Source organism: Ictidomys tridecemlineatus, chromosome 8, assembly GCF_052094955.1.
Source record: "Ictidomys tridecemlineatus isolate mIctTri1 chromosome 8, mIctTri1.hap1, whole genome shotgun sequence".
Lineage (NCBI taxonomy): Eukaryota > Metazoa > Chordata > Mammalia > Rodentia > Sciuridae > Ictidomys > Ictidomys tridecemlineatus.
Genome location: NC_135484.1, coordinates 94,412,153 through 94,433,142, shown reverse-complemented (window position 1 = coordinate 94,433,142; position 20,990 = coordinate 94,412,153). Strand labels below are relative to the sequence as shown.

Below are 20,990 nucleotides of genomic sequence, written 5' to 3'. Positions count from 1 at the left end.
CTCCCCCTCTTTAATTTGGGGGCAGGGAACAAGATTACCTTCTTCCTTCATAGGTAGAAGATGTCACCAGAGGATCTAGGAAGTGACAATCTCCCCAAATTAACAAGTGAATTGCAGCACACTATCAGGGCACACTGGGACTTCCCCCCATCCTGCCCCCCACCTAGCAGGCACACCCGGAATGCAGCCTTTGAAGAACTTCTTTAAAAGCCCCTGTGTTTCTCTTTTGCTATCAAAGCAATAAACCTTCTTTTTCCTTTTTCTCAAAACTGTGTCCTCATTATTAAATTGGCAAGAATTGGCATCTGGAACAAGGACTGAGCTTTTGGTAACACAGATAATGTGAATGTTCTGTATGTTTGTTTGAAAAGCTAGAAGAAAGTTTTTTGGGTATTTTCACCACAAAGAAGTGATACATTTTTTAAAGATATAGTTCACCAAGATTTAAACACTACACAATGTACACATGTATCAAAACATCACTACCCAATAAACACGTACCATTTTCATATCACTTAAAAATAAATTAAAAAACAAAAAGGAATCCTCATACAACATAGTTTAGAAATGTCTTTCACTGCATATTCTGCAAGTAACATGTTTCCAAAATATTGCATCACTGACCATTTATCTAACTTCTTTTTCCATTACTGAATATAAAAATTTAAGAAGTGAAGATGGACCATAAGGTGACAATGGCCAAATGTTTATAATTTTCTGAAGTTCAACCATACACTAATATAGAAACTATAAAACTATATATATATAGTTTTATAGTTTTAAATAAATATATATAAATATATATATATATTTATTTAAAATAAATATATATATATATTTATTTTAACTAGATAGAAGTGAAAATGTCTTGAGATGCTTGTAAGTTAACTGTGGTTCTTGAAGAAAATCATTTAAAAATTGAAATGGTATGAAATGTCATCCAGACTCTGTTTTATACCCACACTTCCATTGAAGACTTTAAAATTTAACAGGCCTTGGTGACAGCTTTAGCATTTGGTCATTATCTTCATTTTGGGTTTTATTTTCTATAAAAGGTCAATGGGTATTAAAAGAAAATATTTAAATACAAGGAAATAATGTGGAATTTTCTAACACAATCAAGAAGAAAAGAAAATGAAGTCAAGTAAGCAATATAATAACCAAAACATTCAAGAATTAAGTAATTTAATTTTTGAGGATCAGAATCATAAATTTGTCACTAAGTACTAAAATGCAAGGCATGGAAGCAACTTGCAAATGCTGACCTTTAATATTATTGAATATAATTAAAAGGTCAGATAGGAACTTGACATTTAACTTTCTTTATGAAGTGTGGTTAATTCTTATAAACATGTTCCATTCTTAGCTTAATGATTTAAATAATATAGTACATAGAATGCCCACTTCTTGAATGATCTCTTGTTACTTCAAAACCACTTTGTGATAATAGTCCAGTTTGTAGAACACATCATTAAATATTATTAAAACAAAAGCTGAACATACAATGCCAATATTTTAATAGTTAATATTTCCTTAGGATAGAATTTAAAATGCTTATGACAAGTATCATCTTAATAGTAGATTATACTTTATCACATTTTCTTTACTTAAAGTTTTATACAATATCTTCTTATACTTTTATCACACATTGTATCCTTGAAATTGTATAATTTCTTATAAAATGAACACAAATGTAATCCTATCTTCCATCACTTTTTTTCCACTAAGTAATGGTTGTGCATTAGGGATTGTTGGCTGGTTTGGACAATGGGTTCCCTCAATGTGAAGCTTTTGTTACTGACACAATTGGTCACCTCTCTCACTGTGGGAAGCTATCTTGTGCTTAAAGTCATCTAAAAGCATAAGGGTTCACACCATCAGTGGACAATTATGCCACCTAACAGTCTAGATTATATAAGACAATACTTAAATTTCCAGTTGGCAATCGAAAACAGTGAGTAAGTCCCTAATATTACAAAGGTATTTAATAATAACTCTGTTTCCCTAAAGACTGTAGCTGCTAGACAATTTCCATACACATAGCTAGTCAATGCAATGGTTGGAAATCATGCATTTCTAAAATCTAGCTTACTGGGAAATTAAGGGCTCATCAGGAACTACAGAGGCATCTTTGACAGCCATGGATATGCAACCTAGTATTCGACACTATCAAATTAATTTCTGGGATGCAAATTCTAACTTTTAAATCATCCATTAAAATAAAATATGAAACCTCAAGAAGGAAATGTGGGGGTATATTATTTAATATATATTATATATTTATATATATTAAAAATTTACATGAAATTAGTGTGCATTTGAAGACCCCACTGGGTTCCAGAATGTGAAGTGCCTATATACACTGTCTTTCATGAAAAACCTGAAACCTATATGGTATATCCTGTGCCTTTATTTAACAGTTCAGGAAAATGACAAATGAATATATGGGACCACAGCCTGCTGAGAAGTATCCTTGATAAAAATTTGAACTCAGTTCTATGACACTATCTAGTGCTTAATCTCTAGTTGCTTTGCTAAAGGCATAATATCATTAATGGCAAAATATAATCTCATTACTGTTTTTAAATTACAAGAATATGTTAGTTTATAATAGCAATAAAAACAGGTTGAAGTTTTCACTTTTAAGATGTACATTGGAGAAATAATTAAAAAAACATTTAGGGTTTATAACTTCGTATTTTTAAAAAGCACTATCAACAGATGAATGGATAAAGAAAATGCATGTGAACAATGTAACATACACAGTAGAACACTCTTCAGTGTTCTACTATTGAAGGAAGAAAATTCTGTCATTTGGAACAACATAGATAGGCATGGAGAGAATTATGCTAATAAAATAAGCCAGGGACAGAAAGATAAATGCTTCATTTTCTCATTTATATTTATATTCTAAAACAATTGTGCTTGTAGAAGAAGGAAATAAAATTGTAGTTACAGAGAATTAGATATTGGGAGCATTGGATGGTGATGGTAAAGGGTCCAAATTCTCAATTAGACAAGAATACAATATTTTTTTAGTTCTTTTACACAGCATGGTGAATATAATTAATACAGTGTATATAGTATACTGAATTATACATTTAAAAATTGCTAAGAGACTAAATTTCACCACAAAAATGTTGACTTTTTGAGGTTATATGTTAACTATGTTGATTAATTATTCCATATTGAATTCATGAATCATAACATCACTTTATATCCCATAAATGTATGCAATTATAAAATGTAAGCTTATAATAAAAAGGAATGTGTTGTTTTTAAATGTATATTTAGGTTTTGGAGAATGTAAAATGTTAAGAACTCTGCAAAGTCTAGGATTATAATGTTCTTTTAAGTTAACAAGCAAGATAGAAGATGTGAGACTCCTGGGTTAGAAACTAGAGACTTTTTCACTCAAGGTAAGGTCATTGCCAATGGTGGGTATTGGTTTGTGTTGGCTTCTTATATCCCACAGGTGAAGCCAGAATTAGACAGGCAACCAGTGTAGACATGTAAATCGAGTCAGGTCGGGTCAAGGAGGCCAATTTTGAGTGAGTCTGGGAAGCTGGAGACTGTCCCCTGAAGGATCTTATCAAGAAACTGACCCACTCCAACCTGTTGCCAAGGTAACCTGTCCCAGGAATTGCCCCTCCCTACAGGGAGCTATAAGGTTGTTAATGTGTCTTTGGCTGCTCCATCCTGCCCTTCCCCCTTCAGCCCACCTGTTTCCTACCTTTTGGCCATTCCACTGAGCATTCCTGCATCTAGTCTTGTAGGCAGGAAGGAGAAAGATAAGGGGGAAAGGCAGGAGAACAAAGGCAGCCTAGAGCATATGAAAGGGCAGAACACCTTGTTTTTTGGGATACCATGATACCAGCTATGTCCCCCTTCTGCCTCCCTGGAGAAGTCTATGTTACCCCTTTTTAAATAAACCCTGATTTATATGCTTGCCTCGGTGTGCTTCTATAAAGTTCAAACTTCAACATGTGGGGAAGCAGGACTCCTCACGGATAACCAGCGATATCACAGGGACAATGTATGTGGGGCTCAGTTGGATGCATGTACACAGAGTGAGTTGCCTTATAGGGAAGAATAAAGAGTTTAGGTTATCTTTAATATAAGCCAAAATAAATTTGCTTTTTGTTTAGGGTAAAAGTTAACCTCAATCCTCAAAACTGCTATTTGTAAGCATAGTCCTGAGAAATCATACAAGTGAAGAGTAGTCAGGGACTGGTGTTTGGGCATACCCAGCAAGAAAGTATAGCTATACTAGGATCCATTATATATTAAGTCTCTCAACAAGAGATTAGCAAAGCACAGGAACTCTAGGAATGCTTCAATAGGAATTGAAAATATTGCATGAGGAAAGGCAGATTACTATAATCTTTATAGTATTATAGTTTTATTTAATATTTGAAGATTAGATCATCAGATGATAATATGTACCTTTAACTTTATTTGACTGGCAATGTTTAATGTGCTTTCTCCCTACACACACACACACACACACACACACAAACACACACACACACACTATGGCTTTCTAGATTCTGCAGAATATTAAAATTTTCTACCATAAACATTTCAAATCTGCTTCTCTTCATTGCAAAGAAATGCTGCAAATTAATTTCCAAAATTTTCCCAAGTTTTTCCTAAGCTCATCTAACTATTTTTGGTGATCAAAATTATTTAATATGATTTAGCACAAAGCAGGTGCTTCTTAATCATGAATAGTTGTTTATAAAAAAGCTACACAATAAACAAAAGCACGTAATAACCTCCAGATTCATAAAAAATAATATAGTTTGGTGCTTGGTGTAAACCAAAGCTAGAAGCTGGGCTAATTATAGAATGATTGTAGGGCTATAATCAAAATTAGATCTCTTAGAGCACTTCAGTTATTTTTCCCTAGTATGCCACAAAAGGATATTAACTTTACATTTTTTTTTCAAAAGATTCAGTCCCCCCACCCTCATTTTTATAAATACATTTGAACACTTTAGAAATCAGACAGCAATCTGTTCAATCCAGTTAGTGAACAGAACTATGACTAATGAAACTTGAAGTTTTGAGTAATGTAGTGCTAAGTTGCTAATTGATCCATTTTAAATGTGCTAATGCTTTATGTACTTCACATCATACTCATGTTACTGCTTCAGCATAGAGCCCCAGCAAATGCTTTAAAGTCAGCTGTCTTTTAAGTCTCTAAGGCCTTCTAACTCATTCAGCTGGGAAAAAAAAAAAAAAAAGATAAAATAGGTAATGCTGTCATGGCTGAGAACATGATCAAGTTTTAGAAGACAATTCATGTTTTTCAGTTGTAAGTACCAAAAGGTCAAAGATAAATACAAGGGCATTGGCATGTCTTAATAAATTTGTAATCATAGGAATCCAACGTGCTAGTCACACAAGAAGGAGGGTTTATTTTTAAGTTTTGTTTTTTTGTTTTTTGTTTTTGGCCTCCAATTACCTAAATAGTGACTTGATGATGTTCCTCCTGTGTGCTATTTTAGGCTATAAAAAATCAAAACCTAAATGTTGTTGACATCACCATCGCTGATCTTATTCAACATGTATATGGCAGAGGACAAATGGAGACAGGGAAGCATAAAAATCAACACTCTACCATGACCTGTGCCATACTTCTTGATAATATTATGTTGGTTGTGGGATTCTTTTTTTTTTTTTTTAAAGAGAGAGTGAGAGAGGAGAGAGAGACAGAGAGAATTTTTAATATTTATTTTTCAGTTCTCGGCGGACACAACATCTTTGTTGGTATGTGGTGCTGAGGATCGAACCCGGGTCTCACGCATACCAGGCGAGCGCGCTACCACTTGAGCCACATCCCCAGCCCCAGTTGTGGGATTCTTTTAATCTTCTATAAAAACATGACATATTTATTTAATATTTTCTAGTTTTCCTCCCCCAATATTTTTATTTTTGTCTTTAGTAACATTTGTTTAACCAGAAAGCAACTTAAGAACCCATCACTTACATTAATTGTTATGGGCCAGGCTACATGGGCAATGACCAAACAGACTCCATTTTGCCCTGAGACTTCATGTCATATAAGAAATGCTTCTCCCAGGGAAAAGCCCCACCTCTGTACCCATCAACAGCTGTTTAGCATAGCATGTTTGACAACACAAAATGGCAATTCTTATACAATGTAAAAGTGTTCTATCTTTGGTTCCCATGTTTTCTTGGACAATGTACCCTGTCAAAGATTGCTTTTCTAGATGTTAGTAAACATTCTTGTACACGTTAGGGACGTTTTGGCCCATTCTCTTTTCTGCTTATAATTTTAGATCTCATGATGTTTGTTTGTGGTTTTGAATCATAGCGACAGCCACTTATGCTTTAATATGGTTTTGGTGTACTCAAACCCTGGAAGGGGGTCAAAGGGTATAGACTTGCAGCCTACCCCATAGCCCGCCAGCTATTGGATCCGGACCGCCTGCTGGTGAATAAAGTTACCATCTCCTGCTTTAAGATTCACTTGGTGATTTATTGCAATCTCACCTTAATATAGTAAATAAAACAACTTTTATAGTTTTTTGTACAATTATTACCTAATAATTATGCATGACAAATGCATGTGAAAATGAACTAAATAACTCAGTTAAGTAATCATCATTTTACAGGAGTCATTTTTTTTGGTGATATGGCATCAAATACAACAAAGATTCTTCCATTATGTCAAGAGGGAGGCATTTCTAAACTTTTTAGGATACCTATGATTAGAGATAAATTAAGACATGACAATACCCTTGTATCCATCGTTAACTACTTGGGAGTTAAATGTGAAAAACACGAGTAGTCTTCTAAACCTAAGTCACATTCTTAGTCATGACAGTATTATCAGTTTTATTCTCTGGAATGCTATTTTCTATTGTAGCAGTGCTGATTCATAAATAAAATGTAAATGTAAATGTTTAAATTAACTAAGTTTTTAAATAATAAAGTGTTTTCTCTTGTTTGAATAGAGAAGGACCTCATTCCTAAATTAGGTTTAGTGTTGATTTTTAATTTTTCTACTCTTTAAATTACTATCTTGTACTCTAACCAGGGCATTTAATATATTTTTTTTTAATTTTAAATATTTTTAAAGATAGCCACAACTCTACTAAGGGTTTGGTGATTCAGCGTTGCCCTGGAAACCAGCATCCCTGGAGCCAGATTGTGTGAGCATGCAGACTCTCCATTGTCACCGCAACCTAACCAGCTCTATTTTAAATTCCACATGAGATTTCTTTGAATAATTTCATTGAAAAATGTTTCAATATGTTAGTATACAACATTCTGTTTTATAAAACATTTTTACTTTCTCTATTGTAAGTACCAAATGTAAGCTATTGGGGCTAAAAATATTAGTCTGCCATATAGAAAACCCCAATTTCCATCCCATGACAATTTTCAATGGCTTTCTTATTATAATGACCTTTGATTTTCTCTGTAGTGATTCATTTCTTTTCAAATTCACCATTGTTTTGCTATATAATGTTAAAGCTCCTATTATACATCACACTTGGAAGCTTCATATGTTAGTATGATGCCATACAATGGAATTTTCTGTGATCAGTGAAATTTCCTCTGTTCTGTGCTTTCCAACATGGTAGTCATTAGTTAAATGTGGCCAATGAACATTGTAATGTAGCTAGTATGAACAATGAACTGAATTTTTAAATTTTATTTAATGTTTATTTATTTAACTGTAAATTTAAGTAGCTACTTTTGGCTCCTGAGTGCCATATTTGACATGGAATCACTAGTGAACAGACATATAGGACAATATTCAATTGATCAGAAAGTTTTAAATGTTTGCTTTCTTCTTCAGATTAAATTTAATCATACATAGAAGGCACAAAAGACAAAGGACCTAGATTGCATTCATGATGTCATTTTGATAGGAAAAAGCATATGATTTTTGGATCTGCCATCCATTCTCCCTTCATCTTTTCCCATTGCTTGTAGAAATAACCTTTATTTTTCTCTTTTGTGATTTTGAGTGATTTGGCTTTTCAATGATCAAGATAGACTGGGAATTTGGATGTTATTTTCTATATTATACTTAAGATGTATTCAAAAGTAAAACCAAGAAAACATTAATGAATAATAATAATCTTTGATACTTCTCAGAAATTTTCAATACACAAACATCTAAACAAAACAATAGCAAAGAACAAGGAACTTGAGGGAAAAAAATACTTAAGTCTGCACTTAGTGTTATTATAATCATTTTAAAGAAAAACAAAAAAGGAAAAAACAGAGTCATATGTCCAAGTCCTTTAAAGTTGCTATTTGAAGGTAGAACCCTATGTTTTTAGTTCTGCTATATTCCTTTATAAACTAGTAGACTGACCTCTGGGTTTTATGCTTATGGAGGGCTTCAGCACTTAGAAAGTTGATAACGAGTAGTTATTTTTTTTTAAAACATACAAGATTATTGTGTGGAAAAGAATGGAAGTCACCAAAAGCATTTTTGAGTGATCTTTTCCATTTTTTAAAAAAAGTAACAGCAGTAGCAAAACAACAAAATATCATTGCCACAAGGAGTATCATAAATATAGAAAGAAGAAAACAGGGACTAAAAAGAGCATCAACAGAGAGAAATGGTTTAAGCTTTCCACAGACATTTTAAAAATAATGGGCTAAAATTTTTAAAATGTCTCGGATAAGCTTAAATCTGAGGCCAGTGAATACAGGCTCCTTTTAATGCCATTGACAAATGGCAATTGAAGTGAAATGAGAGAATAATGGTGATGAAGCTTCTACAAAGATTGGCAGATGCGGGAAAACAGCAGTAAGCCAGGCCAGTCTACGTGGTTCAGGCTTATTCTGCTTGGATTTCTGTTAGATTTGATGAAGACTCTTTTAGCTGCACAGTTCATAGTAGACTTTGTCTTTGTGAAATTCTGCTGTCCTTCATATAAATATGGAATTCCTGACTCTGTGCACACATTGTGTCAACTATGCGCATTCACTTGCTAATCAACTTCTGGAGCTCTGCTCATCCACTTCTAACTTATTCTTTGGAAAGCAACCAAGTGTTTCCAGAAAAATCTCCTTTTAACCTTTCTTCATTTCTCTCTTTCATATTTTACCTGTTTATTGGGGAATAACTGCCTCTGTTTTTCTCATTTATGACCAAAAGAAAAAAAAAACAAAAGAAATAGAAGGCTATATAAATCATCACAGGGATAGTTAAATTTGAAATATTTCAGTTCATTACAAACTTTAATTCTTATGTTTTTATTTTTATCTTGATATTCTGCATATAAATATCACTGTAATAAGTTCTATCAAGAGCAAGGCAAACAATGACAATATATATACAGTGCTATAGCTATTATTATCACATGATACTTAAAAATACAAATATATAATTGTTGTATAGTGAATGAATTTGAGTGATATATTCTGGGACCTGTGCTAAACATTTTACATAGATTTTCCATTTACTGTTAGGAACCTGATACTTTTATAATCCCCATTTTGCAAGTATGGATACACTTGTATTATTTCTAAAATAAAAATATAATTGCCTATGGCTTAATTTTTGATGTTCTTAAATACATCTTGCATTATCCATTATGTCTTTTCAATATTGATCCTCAGTTTCTAACTGCTGCAAAATACTGATGCCTTCTATTTTTTAATTCCAACATAAGGGATAACATGTATACATTTTTAATCGTCTGGAATCCAGGGGACAAGGGCAGGCCAGCCAGTTTGGCAGAGGGGCCCATCATGATATGAATGGAAAGAATTGGGCATGAAATGAACTTCTTGAGGGGTCATATCCAGAAGGATGTTCCCTATTACTGGAGCCCAGACATTACAATGTAACACATACAGAGAAAAGATACTAGAGGAAAAGGGGAAAGGCCATCAGATAAATGATGTACAGCTAAACTCTCCATGCTATAGTTTGTCCTCAGTTTTTTTGCTAAATAAGCATAACATCTAAATGCTAGGAGGTGCTGTATATCATCTGGCACAGCAGGAAGGATGTGCTATTTCAATTTTAGAGATCAGTCAAATTGGCACACTCTGATTGATGGAAGCTTGAGAAAGTGTACTGGATTGTTAGGGTTGTCGTAACAAAATACCATAGGCAGGATGGTTTAAACAACAGACATCTATTTTCTCATAGTTCTGATGACCAGAAACACACAATCAAGATGTTGTCAGGTTTGGTTTCTTATTAGCCCTCTATGTTTGGCTTGCAAATGGCTGCCTGTCTGCTGTCTTCATGTATCTTTCCTCTGTGTGTGTGCTTCTCGGTGTGTCCATATCTTCTTTCCTTATAAGGACACCAGTCACATTGGATTAGGGCCCTCCTTAGCAACCCCATTTTAAATTAATTATTTCTTCAAAGGCCCTGTCTCCAAATACAGTCACATTATAAGGTACTGGATGTTAGGACTTCAACACATGAATTTTGAGTGGGACACAATTCTGCCTGTAACAAGAAGTAAGGCACCATAAAACCATGGGAAATGGTGGGAAGGTCCTGAGACATCACAGGTCAGAGGATATAATTTGAACCCAAGCTAGTCACATTGTCATGAGTCAAAGAGTCTAATTTAATATTTGGATGAAGCTTGGATTGTTAGGCAAGGCAAAAATTCCTTTTCTCATATTCTAGATAAGAGGAATAACATTTGATAGTTCATGTAACTTGTTTAAGATCTCACAGATTCATAAATAGCAGATGCAGGAAATGACTTAGCTTTTACTGATTGCAAATCTTTGTCTCTTTCTATTAAATGATAATGCTAAATCTGCTTGAGTGCATTCAACATAATTATAGCTAAAATACTAAAAGGTATATAATTCAATTGGGTCGTATTTGATCTTATATTGCATTAGATTTTTCTAATATTTTAATTTTGATTTAAAGAGACTTTATCAAGCTAAACACCTAATTATTTTACTTGGCAAATACTGTACATTTTGAGTGCCTGAAATAAGTACTATTCTAGGGATTGTGATATGTGAATAAATACAACAAAAATCCCTAACCTCATTTAGGTCATATTCCAGATGGAGACAGATAATAAACAAAATGATTAAACCTAGTGTATATTCTTCTATGTGAAGATAGGTACTATAAAAATGATAGAATCAAGTTTTGGCACAAGGTAGGGTGGAGAAGTGGGTATTGTATGTAAATTTTTTTTAATTTGGTTGTCCATGGGTCTTTATTTTATTTATTTATTTATATGTAGTGCTGAGAATTGAACCTAGTGCCTCACATATGCTAGGCAAGTGCTCTACCACTGAGTCACAACCCAGCCCCAGTATGCAAATTTTAATAAGACAGGGCAGATTTTTCTGAGAGGCTGAAATTTACAGAACTGTTGGAATAAGAAGATAATAAAAGAATAATACTTGAGTAAATTAATAAAGAATACAATAAAGAATAAAGATAAATAATAATAATTTTAAAAGACATGCAGAATCCTATGGAAACCCAAGCTTTCAGTTAATTTAATAGGATATTTTATTCCTACCCATTTTATTCAGGACCACGTATATGTCAGAAAAAGAACTAGAATTACATTGGACTTAGTAATTCACAAAGCAGAACGAAGTCATCACGGGGGACACAATAGCACATCATTCATGTCATTCTTTCTTACTCCCCTCTCTCTTTATTTCTCCTTGCTATATTTTTTTTTATTTCTCACCTCTCTTTGTCTTTCAATCACCTCCACTTGGCAGGGGACACAGGCACATCTGTAGCTGCTCTGTAGTCACATTATTTGAAGGCTAACCAAAGTCTGAAGGAAGCCTCTTCCTCAAGCTCAGATTTCAAACTGTCAAAGGAGGACTCTGCCAAGTTGAGGTCACAAGTTCCCTTTGTACCTGTTATTATGGCTTGGGGGTGAGGGAACATGACTTCACTAGTTTGGCACTCTCCCCAAATCCCATATAAGCACAGGTAAAAAAAAGAGTAGACACATAAAAGTAATATTTAAAATGGACACAGACATATGTAAGTAGAGATAAAGTTGCAATTACAGCTCCATTAAACGAATCAATAAGATATTTTTTTTCACTTGTACATAGTGTTGGGATTTTTATGCTCTTCTTCAGAGCTCTTTGGAAAGGGGAAAGTGAGCGCATGGGGATGGGAGGAAGGATAGGGAGATGGTAGCCATGTGTGCAAATCTTCAACTCTGTTACCCACACCTACTATTAGTTTGTGTTGTAAAGTGGTGTGGTAGGTTTATAATGACTATGAATATGGCCACATCCCAAACATAGGAAGCCCGAAATATTACTTTATTTAGAAAAGGGGTTTTGCAGATATAATTAAAGATCTAGAGATGAGGAGATTATTCTATACTATATGGGTATGCTCAAAAGCCATCACATTCGCCTTCAGGGAGAAAGGCCAGGGATGCACACACAAGAAAAGATGATATGAAGATAGAGGCAGATATTGAAATGCGACAGCCACAGCCAAGGATGCTGGCAGACACTACAAGCTGGAAGAAGCAAGGAAGGATTGTCTCCTACAGCCTCCAGAGAAAACACAGTCCTTTTCGATACCGTGATTTTAGACTTCTGGTCTCCAAAACTGTGAGAGAATAAATTTTTGATAAGTCACCAAATTTGTGGTCATTTATTGCTGGAGCCATAGATAATTAACATAGATGTGGAGGTATAAAAAGGCAGCAATCTAATTGGAATTCTCAGCAAGCTGAGAACTTAAAAGTATTCTGCATTAAAAAGAAACAACTGATCTAGGACTTCTAATGAGGGACCAGAAAAAATGGAGTAAGGACCTCTTTTATTTGTGAGTGGAAAAAGAGGATATGACAGATCCGAGAGCTCACCAAACTTCAGTCCTAAGTGCACTGCAGACTTAATATTCAAGGAGTGAGCAGATGAGCCTATTATTATATCCTAGAAATTCTGACTCTATCTAAATTGAGTACTAGTTTGAGAATAAGGTACAAATCAGGGGTTATGATCCTGAACATTTTTAGAGTCACATAAGGGCAGGATTTCATGAACCTATAGAACTGACTTTAAGGGTATGGACTATGACCTTCACTTCTTTGCATCATCCTTCCTGATTGATGCAGAACTGTGTACTATACTGCCCATGGCTTTTTACAAATCTTTGTTATTGATTATTGGAAGAAAATACAGTGTTAAGTGTAGAGGCTATTTACTCACTGTGAAAAAGATGTAGACAAAGAAATGGATACAATAGAAAAAAACTGAAGCTAGAAATACATAGAGAAATCAGTAAAACAAACAAACCATGAATTTAGGGATATTTTCTTAAACTATAACTTTGAAGACACCGTAAGGTGTTGTTCTGCTAAAATGAAAATGGTAGCCATGTTTTTTAACCCACAGTCTTAGAGGATAATGCAGTTTCCATATCAGATTTTTCTTCCAGAAATGTTCATGATGATTTTGATGTCAATACCAAATTTATAGTAGAATTGAACAAAATATAATATCAGTGTGAGCTCACACTATACACTTCTCTGTTTTACATCCAACAAATAAATATTTCATGGAATTCAAAGGTTACCTTCAGGCACTCTTCTCTGAACAGTTCGACAAGAATGGATTTATGTTATCCTAGGAACAAGATATTATTTTTTAATCGAAGGATATGTTAAAATAGAACACCAATAGGGATTAACTAGAAAGTATTTTTTAAGAAATCTTTGAAAATTAGATGTCAACATGAATTATTTAATGGGATCTCATGATGTTTTGCCTGGGTCAAACCCAACATTCTGATTTAATTAGTCTGTATTAGAGACTGAGCACTGGTAAATTCTTAAGGTTCCCCATGGCCTCGAAATGAACAGCCAGGCTTGGCAACCACTGCTATGGATCCTTATTAGGCTTAGACTATGGAAGAAAGTTCCTAATTAAGCTATAAGTTCACCAAAACAAATCTATAATAAACCAGAACTTATAAGAAAATTCAAGTACCATTGGAACCTAGGCAGCTTTTGAAGTCATCAGCTTGAATATGTGCATAAAATTCAGTAGATTACTTTTACAAAAACATATAATATTTTATTTGCAGGGGTGGGGTAAAAAGACAAGTTGGCCAGTACAAAGATCTAGAGACCACTATGCTATGCAAATCATATGCTATGATTTGAAAACTGTACTTGTTGTAAAGTCTTTTACTTTTAAGTTGCTTAAATAAGAGTGACATATTAGTATGATTATAGTCCAGTACATCAATATCTTTACTGACTAGCACATTACAGTGACTTTTGGCAGGGAAAATTTATGCAATGGCTGGTTTTATAAGCCAGACTCATGATTTTGACAGTATATTTTTTAATGATATAATCACAGAAATTGGGCCTTTCATTCATAAATATTCATAGATAGAGTGTGGATTATATGTTAAGTAAATTAAGAGTCTTATATGTTTCAGAACTGATATGTGACTAGCCCAAGACACCATTCATTGATAAATAACTCATATCTGGAAATGGTGACCAGAAAATAAATAGCTATGTATTTTGTTTAAATGTTAGAATATAAAAAATATTAATTTAACTAATAGTAATGGTGCAAACACTGTTGAAATATACAATTTGACATAGGATGCATCCCTAGAAATTTCCCACACCACCTTGTAATCCCTCTGTCCCTTCCCTCTCAACCCAATCCCTGTTCTCAGGTGGCCACCCACCTACTTTCTGTTACTGTAAATTATTAGTTTGCATTTTCTAGAGTTTCCAGTACATTGAATGATAACATAGCACTCTTTTTCAAATGCTTCCCTTTCATATTTTGAACTTCAGCCATATTTTAGTTTTCACCAATGCAATGTTCATTCCTTTATTGTTGAGTAGTAGTCTATGGTATGGAACTGGACTATCCATTAATCTGTTTCATGTGCACTCGCAAAGAATGTGTATATTTTGCTAGTATTGGGTGGAAATCCTCCTTCCTCAGTCTCCCAATAGCTAGGTGTTATGGTTTGAATGTGAGGCATCCCCCCAAAGCTCATGTGTGAGACAATGCAAGAACATTCAGAGGTGAAATGATTGGATTATGAGGTAGGTCTGCAGGGGGGTATGCCTTTGGGGTATATATTTTGTATCCCACAAGTAGAGTCTTTCTCTCTGCTTACTGATCATCATGTGAGCTGGTTTCCTATGCCACACACACTCTTCTGCCACAATATTCTGCCTTACCTCCAACCCAAGGAACGGTGCCAGCCTTCTATGGACTGAGACCTCTGAAACCATGGGCCCCCTAGTAAACTTTTCCTCCTTAAAATTGTTTTTGTCAGGTCTTTTAGTCATAGCAATGGAAAATCTGACTATAACACTGAGATTATAGGGGACTACTACAATGCCTGGCCAACATGATGTTTTTGAAAGTTCATGTTTGAGTATATAATTTATTGGTTTCAAGTATATTTACAGAATCATCCAACTATCACTGTAATCTAATCTCAAACTAATTTCATCATTCTCCCCCAAAGTGTGTACTGATTAGCAGTCACTTTCAATTCACCCCTCCCCCTGCAATACCACTTAATCTAATCTATGTCTCTCTAAATTTGCCAATTCTAGACATAGTAGGACTAAAAAGTATGTAGCCTTTTGTAACTATTTTTTTCTCTTATTTTAATGTTTCTGATAATCATGTATATTTGTAGCAAGTATAAATATTTCATTGCTATTGCTAAATAATATTCCATTGCGTTTTGTTTATCTCTTCATCAGGTGATAAGTATTGGACTGTTTTCACTACTTGGTATTATGAATAATGATGTCTAAGGTATTTGAGTATAGGCTTTTGTGTGAACATATGTTTCCCTTTCTCTTGGGCATATTCTAGGAATGGAATCATTGAATCATGTAATTACTCATGTTTAGCATTTTGTTAGTGTCAAACTGTTTTCCAAATGGATACACCCCTTTACAGTCCCACCAGTAATGTATAAATATGCCAGTATTTTCACATACTCCCCATCAACTTTCTTTTAGTTGGTGTTCGAATGGTATATATTTTACACCTTTCTATATTTAACTTACTTATATCTTTAAGTGTGATTTTTGTGGGCTACATACAATTCAGCCTTTTAAAAATTATTCAATGTGACAATCTCTGACTTTTAATCAGGAATTCAGAGCCATTTATATTTATATTTATTTTTAGTTTGTCTCGTTTATCTTTTGTTCCATTTATCCTCTTTTTTTCTGGGTTCTTTTGAATTAATTCAAAGTTGTTTACAATTTATTTTTATCTTCTTATTTTCTATGATGTGTTTCATTATTTTGGTGGTGATTTTACAATTTATAGTATCAATTTTTATGTTATCATTGTCTACCTTTATATAATAACACTTATATAAGAACAATAGTTTACTTTTATTTCTTTCCTCCTGGACATAAGTGCCCTTTGACACTTATATTTGGGGGATTGGTTCCAAGGCTTCTCTGTGTTCAGATGCTCAAGTCCTTTATATATAAAATAGCACAGTATTTGCATGTAACCTACACATACCCCCTGTATACTTTGAATCATCTCTAGATTACTTGTCAAATTGGCAAATGTCATAAAGTTATTCATTATGGTTGAATAATATACTATTGTGTATATATATCACATTTTCTTTATTCATTCATCTGTTGAAAGGCATAGTTTGGCTCCATAGTTTACCTATTGTGAATTGAGTTGTTACAAACAGTGATCTGGCTGTAACACTATAAAATGCTGATTTTAAATACTTTGGATATATATCCTAGGAATTCGATAACTGGATCAAATGATGGTTCCATTCCCATTTTTGGAGGAATCTCTATACTACTTTCCAGAGAGATTGCAACAAGTTGCAGTCTCACCAACAATGTATGAGTCAACCTTTTCCTCCCACATCCTCGCAAACATTTACTGTTACTTTCATTCTTAATAACTGACATTCTGACTGGAGTGAGATGAAATCTCAGTGTAGTTTTAATTTGCATTTCTCTAATTGCTAGAGATGTTGAATATTTTTTTCATATATTTGTTGAACATTCACATTTCTTTTTTTGAGAAGTATCTGTTTAGTTTCTTTGACTATTTATTGATTGGGTTATTTGTTTTAATGGTGTTAAGATTTCTGAGCTCTTTTTTATATCCTGGATATTGATTCCTTATCTGAGGTGCAGGTGGCAAAGATTTTCTCCGATTTTCTAGGCTCTCTCTGCTTGCTCTTGATTGTTTCCTTTGTTGTGAAGAAGTTTTTAAATTTGATGCCATCCCATTTATTGATTCTTGTTTTTACTTCTTGTGATTTAGGAGTCTTGTTAAGGAAGTCAGTTCCTGTGCTAAAGTGTTGGAGTGTTGGGTCTATGTTTTCTTCTAGAGGATATAAGACGTTTGGTCTAATTCCTAGGTCTTTGTTCCACTTTGAGTTGAATTTTGTGCAGGGTGAGTGGTAGGGGTTAAATTTCATTCTACTACATATGGAATTCAGTTTTCCCAGCAGCATTTGTCAAAGAGACTATATTTTCTCCAATATGTGTTTCTGGTACCTTTTCAAGAATGAGATAACTGTATGTAATGATCAATTTGAATTGTCAACTTGATGGGATTCAGAGTGAAGCTGAAGAGGCTTCTGGGTGTGTCACTGAGGCTACGTCTAGGAATGATCCATACGTGGGGTAGCAAACGTAAATGCAGCAGCAGATGCAAGCTTAGTTCTTCTTGAACAGGTTCTTGATTGCTGCTGCTATCACCTGAGGACATTAGACTCTGGCTCCTTCACACTTCCAAAGAGGACTCTGCCAGTGACTCTCCAGGAAGTTTCCAGAAGCCTTTGGTCTCAGTACTGAGTTAGCATCGTTAATTCCTCTTGCTCTGAAGCTTCAGCCTCTTGGATTGCACAGCTACAGGTTCTTTTGGCTCTCCAGCTTCTTCTGGTGGACTATCCAGCTTCTGGTTGTATAAGCCAATCTAACAAGTTACCTTTCTATAATCATAGTTCCTTTTAATTCTGTTCCTCTAGAGAACCCTGACTAACACACTGTATTTATTTGAGTTTATCTGTGTGTCTTCTATTCTATTATATTGGTCTTCATGCCTGTTTTGACACCAATACCATGCTGTGTTTTTACTATAGCTTTGTAGCACAATTTAAGGTCTAGTATTGTGACACCTCCTGTTTTGCTTTTCTCACTTAAGTACTGCTTTGGCTATTCTGGGCCTCTTATTTTTCCAAATTAATTTTATGATGCTTTTTCTATTTCTATGAAGAACATCATTGGAATTTTTAAGGGAATTGCAGTCAATCTGTATAGTGCTTTTGGTGGTAAGGCAATTTTGACAATATTGATTCTTCCTATCTAAGATCTTCTTCAGTTTTTTTCTTTAGTGTTCTGTAGTTTTCATTTCTAGATTGACTCCCTAGTATTTAATTAATTAATTTATTTTTTGAGACTATTGTGAATGGGATAGTTTTTCTAATTTCTCAAGAAAGAAGTTTCAATAGTGATTCTGAACTTTGTTTCATCTCATAACTTGAAATATCATGAAAATATTATTTAAAGTGGACTTGTGTTTTCTAATTCTTTTTCTAAAGATTTTTTTTTTCTTTTTAGATTGAGGAATTTTGTTTTTTCCATTGGATTGCACAGGCACCCAAAAGTTAATCAGGTCTCCTTGAAGATGCAGTAATAATCACTAAGCCACTTTTGCTCCCAGTATGTAGCTTATTCTTTGGCATTTATAAAACACCAACTTATTTTGGAAAACATGTGCTCTTTCATTTCCCCTGTTAACACAGTTCAACCTGAAGTCAGGGAGAACAGGTAGGCTCTCTGTTACAAGGATAGTCATAAAATGGTAAAAGTTGGCTAATCAACACAAATTAAATAAATATTAACAGCCTACAGGAACTAGAATGTGTACAAAAGATGTCTCTTACAGCTTTAATTAACTATTGTCCTCACCTAAAACATGCTGCCTTTTAAGACTGGACAAACTTTTGAAAATGTCTGAGACTTTCAGTAGGTACTAAGTGGCAAACTTAACTTATTGGAAAAGAATTTAGTTTGCTTATATTTGTTTACTTATTTACAAAATCATCTTAAAAATGTGCTTAAATTAATTTTTTTCTAATGTTGAACCTCATCCAAAAAAGATGTGCTATTTAAAATGAATGCTGTATTATTTTTAATTCAGTATTTCAATTATACTCATTCCTAAGCATTCTGAAGACATCATAGGTGAGAGAGTTCAATACATTTATAATTGATGTTTTAAAAGTATGTACATTTTTCTCTTAGACAAAGTTTGCAAACAAGTGTGGAAAAAAAAAGGAAAATAGTCTCCCAAATTGTTCTTGAATATCAGTAGAACAGGAAGAGCTCTGGAGAGGATGATTTAAAAAGAAAGAGAGAGAGAGAGAGAGAGAGAGAGAGAGAGAGAGAGAGAGAGAGAGAGAGAGAGAGAGAACACTAACGAACCTTGACCAAAAGCATATAAAATCATATATTTTAGGAATATTTTATGACACATCTGGTTCTAGTTTATTTGAAATGGAAATAAAGAGTCACAAAATTCAATTTCATATGTATATATATATAAAATAAAAAATCAATAATTTGGCACAATACCATCCTGTTAAGCATAAAATCTGAATACATTGGCAGATACACCACAAATAAGCTTACTAAGTGACACTTCCCATGAAGAAGTGTTTAAATAGTTTTGAAAATTTCTTCAATAATTGAGAAGCAAAGGTTATTGTTTTTTTCTATTTAATATTGCTTATTATTAATATTGAAGATATTTTCAGTGGTGAGATTCAGGCAAAGAGTCAAGGTTGAAAGGTATTTGAAATTTTTAGCTGCTTTGCTTTCAGAATCTCTTCTGCAGTCATACTCTTTGTGGGCCTGTTTCATATGCTATAGGGAACAGCTATTTCTGTTGTCTTTTAAGTAAGGTGTTCCAGAGAAACTGTTTTTAAGTTTCAATGCATGGTCAGTGAAGAGATGTGATGCCTGTATGATGCAAATGAGGATGCAGATTAGAGAAAAATGTTGTCAATCACAGGGGCTGGCCTCCTTTGGAATTAATCAGGGTGGTTGAGTTTGAATTTAACTGACACTTTTGACTATTACATATTTTAGAAAACAAGTACATGTCAGCTTAGCAATTCCTATAAACAGCTATTTTATTTTCTGTCAGTGGCACACAGTATTTGTTTATGTTTTCTATGATAATAACATACTGGTGATATCAGCTTATAAAATCCTAATAGTTCATTTTAACCTTGGAGATTTTATACACACCAACTAATATGTTACTGAATTATTTACAAAATGGAATTGTAGATCACTGCATTAAGGTATTTGGTACTATTTATCTAGAGACTAACACCATAAGTGTCAAATAACAATCACCTAACAGGAATTCTTTAAACTTACTGATGAAAATTCTATGAATATATACATAAATACTACATGCAACTGCCGTTATAGAATGATGCAGTGGGGAACTATCAGATTTGAAACTAGATTAACCCTTATTTGAATTTTGGCTTTAATACTTTTCTGATTCCTAAAATGCTGATACTAACATATACATTGTATTTAGGGTGGTGGTGGGGACAGTGAGAATTTAGGCCATTGTGCATAACTGAACATGGATGCCCAGATCCCATAAAATTACAAAGAACTTAATATTCCTATTTATATTTTGTCCTATTAAGTTTTAAAAATATTTTCTGTAAATCTGCTACTCATCAAAAATAAGTTCAGTTATAATATTATAAAATGGAAATATAATTTTTCCTTTGGTCTTGAGGTAATAAACAAGGATGAAAACTCTCAGTGTTTTTCATTGAATGTGAGAAATTTATAGATAATACTATACAATTGTTTAAACAGGCAAAAGGATAATTTTCATTGGTAATAGGTTTTTGGGTTGTTTGTTTTGTTTTCTTGAGATAGAATCTCACTACGTTACCCAGGCTGGTCTTG

The 20,990-nt window shown here is 33.7% G+C and overlaps 1 protein-coding gene across 20 annotated transcripts in view; it reads right to left on the bottom strand.

Moving 5' to 3' along the window:
* The window catches only part of Khdrbs2 (KH RNA binding domain containing, signal transduction associated 2), a 586,688-nt gene that overhangs the window by 107,886 nt on the left and 457,812 nt on the right, over nt 1–20,990 (bottom strand). The window lies entirely within an intron of this gene.